Source organism: Saccopteryx leptura, chromosome 6 (genome assembly GCF_036850995.1).
Source record: "Saccopteryx leptura isolate mSacLep1 chromosome 6, mSacLep1_pri_phased_curated, whole genome shotgun sequence".
NCBI classification, from domain to species: Eukaryota; Metazoa; Chordata; class Mammalia; order Chiroptera; family Emballonuridae; genus Saccopteryx; species Saccopteryx leptura.
The window spans coordinates 47,899,104-47,906,755 of record NC_089508.1 but is presented as its reverse complement, the minus strand read 5'-3'; the positions used below and the strand labels follow the sequence as shown (position 1 = coordinate 47,906,755).

Here is a 7,652-nt window from a genome sequence, read left to right as displayed (position 1 = left end):
TAAAATCTATCCATCTTAAATGTTCAATATAATGATTTTTAAATAAATTTATAGAGTTGTATAATCATGACTACAATCCAGTTTGAGAACATTTCCAACATTTCAAAAAGTTCTCTTATGCTTATTTTTAGTTAATTCCCATCCCTACCCCCAGTCCCAGTGACAACTGATATGCTAGCTCTATAGATTTGCCTTTTCTGTACATTTGAACAGAATTATACAATGTCCTTTACATGTGTCTTTTTTCACTTAGCATGAGTTTTTCACCCACATTGTAAGTTGTATCAGTAGTTTGTTCCTTTTTATTGCTGAATATTACTCCATTGTCCATGTACCACTTGATAGACATTTGAATCATTTCCAATCCTTGCTATTATAAATAATGCTGCTGTGAACATTCACATAAATCTTTGTGTGGATATGTTTTCATTTCCACATAGGTAGATTCCTAAGAGCAAAATTGCTGGGTGCGATGGTAGGTTTAACTACTTAAGCAACTGCCCAATTATTTTTCAAAGTGAAAAATATTTTACATTCCCATCTGCACTGTAAAAGGGTTCCAGTTTCTCCACATCTTTGCCAACACTTACCATTGTCTTTTTAATTATACTCATTCAAGTAGGATCATAAGCATTCTACAGTAACCACAGTCCACATATCAACTTGAAACAGGTCCTTTGATGTCTATACAAGCAGAAAAGGAATGCTTAGCTGCTATTTCTTGTTTTGGCCAATTAGAATAAGTTAAAAATTAATAATAACCTATTACCTGATATAGGAAGAGGGTAAAGGCTTCGTCTTTTCCCTCCAGCCAACTGGCCAGCTGCTTCTACACAACTCCTCCTCTGCTCCAGCAGTGGATCCCTTTAGGAAAAGTCTCTCATGGCCCATGATGTTATTTCAAATAAAACAAATTCAAGGAAGTTGTCTATTTCTTACTTTCTTCCTAAAACCTTGGGATTGGGTGACAGGTAGTGCAAGCAGAGGAGAAGAAAGAAAAGAACCCAACTTTTGTCAACTTCCCACATACTGGCTCTGTGTTACACATTTTTATATATTTCACATCATAAAATTCTCATAATACTGGAGACAGTTCTTTTTTTTCTTTTTGGTGACAGAGATAGACAGATAGAGGGACAGACTGGGATAGACAGACAGGAAGGCAGAGAGATGAGAAGCATCATTTCTTTGTTGTGGCTCCTTAGCTGTTCATTGATTGCTTTTTCATATGTGCCTTGACTGGGGAACTACAGCAGAGCAAGTGACCCCTTGCTCAAGCCAGAAACCTTGGGTTCAAGCCAGTGAGCTTGGGTTTCAAGCCAGCAACCTTTGGGCCCAAGCCAATGACCTTGGGGTCATGTCTATGATCCAATGCTCAAGCCAATGACCCCATGCTCAAGCTGGTGACCTCAGGGTTTTGAACCTGGGTCCTCTGCATACTAGTCCAACACTCTATCCACTGTTCCACTGCCTGGTCAGGCCTGGAGAAAGTTTTATAGTCACCATCTCATAGGTGAAAAAGTGAAGGCTCAGAGAGGTTAGGGAAATTGCATAAGGTCATATAGATAGTAAGTGAAGCTGGGATTCAAGGCCATGTCATCTAGTTCCAAGCCAATTTTGTTTCACTATGCCAACTGAGATGAAATCGATGAAGAAGGATAATCCTAATGAATGGGGAGAGGAGAGAATTAATGTAAATGCTAAATAATGAGAAAATTTATACTGGTCAATTATTATATCTAAGTCATGCTGCCAACAATTACCTTGTGGCATAGGCCTTCTATTATTTCCACACCTTGGTGCCATATACATACACAGAGTTCAAGCTCTGGGAACTAAGAGTCAAACAGCAGCATTAGAAGGAATGAGGAGTTGTATTCCTGCTTGTTGAAAAGGCATTTTTATTTCCTCCCAGCTGAGAAAAGTTTGTTCATCTGAGCATTTACACAGATAGTGGAGAGGAAGTCCACAGAGACATTTTTACCACCCAGGGTAAGCAACTAAGAAGTTCCAGAATTAAACTGGTACATTTTTTGAATAACCATTCTGCTTGTCTTGGGTAAGTAGACATTTTACTGATGTCATCCCACCCACCACCACCTAGTATCCCTGCATAGTGGTGGTAATAGCTATAAATAAATGGAGTGCAACATTTGGGGGAGTTACAGGGTACTTGGAGGAACTCTCTTAAAGAAACACCTTTACTGGCCCTGTCTGGGTAGCTCAGTTGGTTAGAGCGTTGTCCCAATATGGCAAGGTTGAAGGTTTGATCCCTGGTCAGGGCACATACAATAAGTGGAACAACAAATCGATGTTTCTCGCTTTCTAAAATCAATTTTAAAAACACCTTTACAGAATCCACAGTGGAGGCCTCCTTAATCTCTGTCTTTAGGGATATTTTATCTGTGTGTCTGTTAATTTCCTCCCACAAATGTTTATATGGCCATCGTGGAATAAAAAGTGATTCTCATGTTTAGGATATCTAGTTTCAAGGGAAATAACTCGATTTCTCTTCAGTTCTTCTATTCCTTAGAGCATTAAGTTAGGGGTTGTTCATGCTGAGGTTGGGAATGTGGTTAAGAGACATGGAGGATAGGAGATGAAAATACGAGTAACGTACTGTGCAATGACTTTTTTCTCTAACAACAGCCAACAAAAATTCTTGTAATTGGGGATTATTTGGATTTTTACCAATTAAGTCTTCAAATTTTAGTGCTTTGAATTAAATCCTGTCTCTGGCAGTAACTTGTTAGTGAGCTCATATCATGTACTTAATAGCACTTATCTTTGAATGGGAATAAGAATTACCAGTTCTATACCACAGAGCTAAGAGTGAGAGAAAAATAGCAAAAGTGATTACAAAGTATTTTCCAGAACAAATTCTTATCAGTGTACTTACTAAAATCCCCAATAATAAGAGCATAGCATCAATGCACTTTCAAACTATATTCCAACAGATGCTAATAGGTGGTCTGTGGTGGGGAAAAAACCCAACTTCATAAGTTTAGGAAACACTGAGTGAAATCTATGCAACACCAAAGAGCCTTAATAGTATTAAATATGCATTATAAGCCTTCAAGAGAGGAAGGGATGCTGTGTGGGGTGGGGCATTTCCCAAGTTGCTTGGAAAAAAACCTTTAATCACAAGAATATTTTGTAAAACATTATGGGGAAAGATGGCACAGAAAATTTGCAGTTGTTAGGAGTATAGTTTCTTGTCTCTCTGAAGTTCACATACCCAGGGAGCTCTTTCCATCTCATCCACATCCTGCCTTTCTCATGACTCCAGTACAGACCCAGGCTGGTAGACCCATAGAACATGGAAGGATATTGAAAGAGGAATGATATCTGTGACCCATTTTAAATCCTTGTCTTCTTAAAATGTAGGGGGCAGCCTGACTGAGGCACTCACTGGTTAATGGTGGTTTCATGTGAAAGAGGAATTCTTCATTAAAAAAAAAACAAAACCAACTTGTGTAATAACTAAATGTAATATATGGAATGTATTTGGACCTGCATTTCAGAGATAAGTGAAAAGTTTGAAGACTAAGGAATTATTATTCATTTGGTTAGGTGTGATAATGCTATCTGGTCATATCACAAATTGCCAGTTTTTATTGAAGGATGCATACTCAAGTATTTCGTGTAAAAAATGATGTTTAGGATTTGCTTTAAAATACTTCAAAATGTAGATGAAGCAAATATGGCAAAATTTAATAACTGTTCAATCTAAGTAAAGGGATAAATGGGAATTTTTTATTTTTTTACCATGTTTTCCCATAGGTTTGAACTTCTTTATCCAGATTTATCAGTCCCAAATCTACTAAATCATACTCTCTAGAGATTAAGCTTGGAAATCGGCTATTACTTCCCTTTTTCTCCCCCTTGTTCTGTCTCTCTCTCTCTCTCTCTCTCTCTCTCTCTCTTTGTTAATTGATTTTGAGAGAGAGAGAGAGACAGGAAGGAGAGAGATGAGAAGCATCAACTCGTAGTTGCGTCATTTCAGTTTTTCATTGATTGCTTCTCACTCATGAGTTGACTCGGGGGCTCAAGCCAGGACAGTGATTCCTTGCTTAAAACAGAGATCTTGGGCTCAGGCCAGCAACCCTGGGATTGTGGCAATGATTCTGCGCTCAAGCCTGAGACCCCACGCTCAAGTTTGTGACCCTGTGCTCAAGCTGGCAACCTCGGGGTTTTAAACTGGGGACCTCGGTGTTCTGGGTTAACGCTCTATCCACTGCTCCACCAGCAGTCAGGCTTGTTCTCTTTTTAAAATCACATTACCAGAGTATTTTAGTTGGGAAACCTGAGATAATGGCTTCCTCTTGTATGTTACAGCCTTTACATCTTTCCCAGTCTTTACAACCTAGTACTTTTTTTTTAAGAGTTTACAAAGCAGAGATGTAGGTGTGTCAGGTAGTTTTAATATTGCCCAGGTACACAGGTTGAGGCTACAGATGCTAAATGAAAACTCAACCATCTCATTAAACATGTAAGTTTAACATGACTTCCTTTTACTGGTTAGTTTTAATATTTATAGTTTATAATATGAACACAGTTGCACGTCTTTGAATTGAAATGAAAATGTGAATAATTAGTTGCCATTAGAAGATAACCATAAAATTATAATAAAAAGCAATACTATATTTTACAAATAAAACATTTTAAAGCAAACAATATAAATAATAACACTAATCAATTTCTAACATGTGTACCGAAAAAAAACGATTTCCTATGCTAAACAAGTATGCGTGATTAGCATAATAAAGTTGCGCATTATACTTCACATACTAAATGACTGTCAACCTTCAGAGTCTTTTAAAAAAACAGTGATGAACACAGAAATTCAGTACATGCAGAATCCATGCTATTAATCCATATCATCATACCTTGAAATGTTATCATAGAAGGTTCACGGAACACACCTGAGCATGCCTGCAGTTCATATAGTCTGCATAAAGTGGGTCACCCGCATGATTAATCATGTCTTAGGCCATAATATCTGTTAAATATGGGCTTGTGAGCTGTTTTGGTTTTTCTAAAATACATTAAAATGAACACATACTTATTTTTTTAAATGCTTGTTTGATACCACCTAAAACCATGTGGTATACCACGAGCACTCTTAATACACCTTGGAAGATGTGAACCTAATTTAGGAGGAGCAAGATTATATCAGATCCTTTGCTAATAGCAAAAAAAAGGGGGGGGGGGGAGGGGGAATTATTCCTAAAGGGAAAGAAGTATGCTTTAATTATATTTGGATGACCTAACCCTAGCATGGTGCCTAAAACACAATAGACATTCAATATACATCTGAGTAAATGGATAGATGCTTACCGTATCACTGAATGATCTCTATTCCCTTTTCTCAAAACCAATTATTTGTCAAGGCAAAGGCTTGCTTACTTTTTTTTTTTAATTATATGGAATGCTTCATGAATTTGCACATCGTCCTTGCTCAGGGTCCATGCTAATCTTCTCTGTATGGTTCCAATTTTTTAAATTTTCTTGGTATATGTGTTGCCAAAGCAAGCACATGGGTAAAGGCTTTAATCAGCCCATGAAAATTAAGTTGCTGAGCCTGGTCCCTTTGTAGGAAATGTAAAACTCATGAAACTCAAATACTCTTGGGAAATCCAAACACATTTTCATTTACCAATGTCTATAAGAGAGGCAAGAATAAATTTAGATAAATTTACTCAAATACTTGGGTATTAGCTTTGACATTTCTTAAAACACTGAAAAAGGAAACGGAAATTCTCTCTCATGAATTTGGAGGCAGCTTGGTGTAACTGAAAGAAAGCAGACAGAAGGCCTGGGCTTGAATCTGGCTCCGCCACTAGTTAGCTGTGTACAACCTGGTAGTTAATCTCTCTGGGCTTCACTTTTCTCATTTATAAAATAAAAGTTAAGATTAAATTATTCATATGATTCCTTCTGGCTCTAAAATACTAAGTCTAGTTTCCACTTATTATCTTCCCAGAAGCTCCTGATCAGGGTTTGGTATTAAGCTTCAGGTCTTTTGCAGGAAGAGACTGGCCTGGCCCAGAGCTTGGACCCAGTGTCATTCATATGGCTCGGTGCCTCGTGCATGGACCTGGTGTCATTCAGGTGGCCCAGTGCATGGACCCGGTGTCATTCAGATGGCCTGTTGCATGGACCCAGTGTCATTCATATGGCTCGATGCCTCGTGCATGGACCCGGTGTCATTCAGATGGCCTGTTGCATGGACCTGGTATCATTCAGGTGGCCCAGTGCATGGACCTGGTGCCATTTGGAATGGGTCCAGACACTGGCAAACAAAATCTTTGGCATATGAGTAATTCAATTTTTGATTATTGATTATTCAATTTTTTTAAACAAATTTATTTAGAAAAAAATTTAAATGCTCTTATTTCAATATTTTTTAAGTACATTTTATCACAAAGCTTCATATTTAATTGTCAAGAACATATAAGGTGAGGCAAAAGTAGGTTTACAGTTGTTTGCATAGAAAAAATACAATAATTAGTAATAGTCTAAGACCTAAACTCTGTGTTTCCCATACTTTTGCCCCACCCTGTATTCTGTGCAGGTTGTTTGGGTTTGAATCTTGGCTTTATTAATTTATTTTAATTTATTTCACTTTTTTCTTTCTTTTTTCAGGTGAGTGGAAGGGGGATAGTGAGGCAGACTCCTGCATGTGCTCAGTCTGGGATCTACCCAGAAACCTCATCTAGGGCTGATGCTTGCTTACCAAGCTATTTTTAATGCCTGAGGTTGACACACTCCAATGGAGCTATTTTCAGTGCCTGGGGCCACACTCAACCCAATTGAGCCACTGGCTGTGGGAGGGGAAGAGGAAGAGAGAGGGGGTAAGAAACAGATGGTCGCTTCTTCTATGTGCCCTGACTGGGAATCAAACCCAGGTGTCTATACACCGGGCCATTCTATCCACTGAGCCACTGGGCAGGGCAAATCCTGGCTTTAGAACTTACTTAGAGATAGATGTGTTAACTAATCTTACTGTGGTGAGTATTTTACTATATGTGTATCAAATCATCACAATGTACACCTTAAACTTATACAATGTTATCTGTCACATATCTCAATAAAGTTGGGGAAAAAAGATCTTAGGACAAAGGACTTCTTCTGTATGACTCAGTTACCTCATCTTCCTAAATGATTACAAAAAGAAAATAAATAATGCCACCTATTTTACAGGTTTGTGGGAAGCACAAGAATTCAATACTTTCAAAAAAAAATACTTGCAAAGCACTTAAGAGAATGCCTCACACATAGTAACTACTCAATTTAGCAGCTACAATTAATCTTCTCCTAATATGTTATCTACAAAAACATTTTTTTCCTACTAAAGAACACAATACAATAGTTCACTTGGTGTGTGCTTGCCTCTTCACTCTGACCCGTTCACCTTCAAGTCTGCAGAGTAAGTTAGGAAGGCAGGCGGCGATCCTTGCCTGGCGTCCCAATCACTTCTTCGCTAGAGCTCCATTCAATTCTCCCACTAACTCAATTGCTTTCATTTAATCTAATCAAATTTGCCTGCAGTTGACTGTTTTTCTCTCTGGCTATGTGCCGTTGGCCTGTTCTGGGCAACTATGAAGAAGTAGCCATATGAAATGCTGACTTGTGTTGAAGATATTGCA

At 38.1% G+C, this 7,652-nt stretch overlaps 1 pseudogene; it reads right to left on the bottom strand.

Moving 5' to 3' along the window:
• Window positions 1-5,420: 5,420 nt before the first annotated feature.
• LOC136377820 (U6 spliceosomal RNA) lies at window positions 5,421-5,534 on the bottom strand (annotated as a pseudogene).
• Between the last annotated feature and the right edge of the window lie 2,118 nt (window positions 5,535-7,652).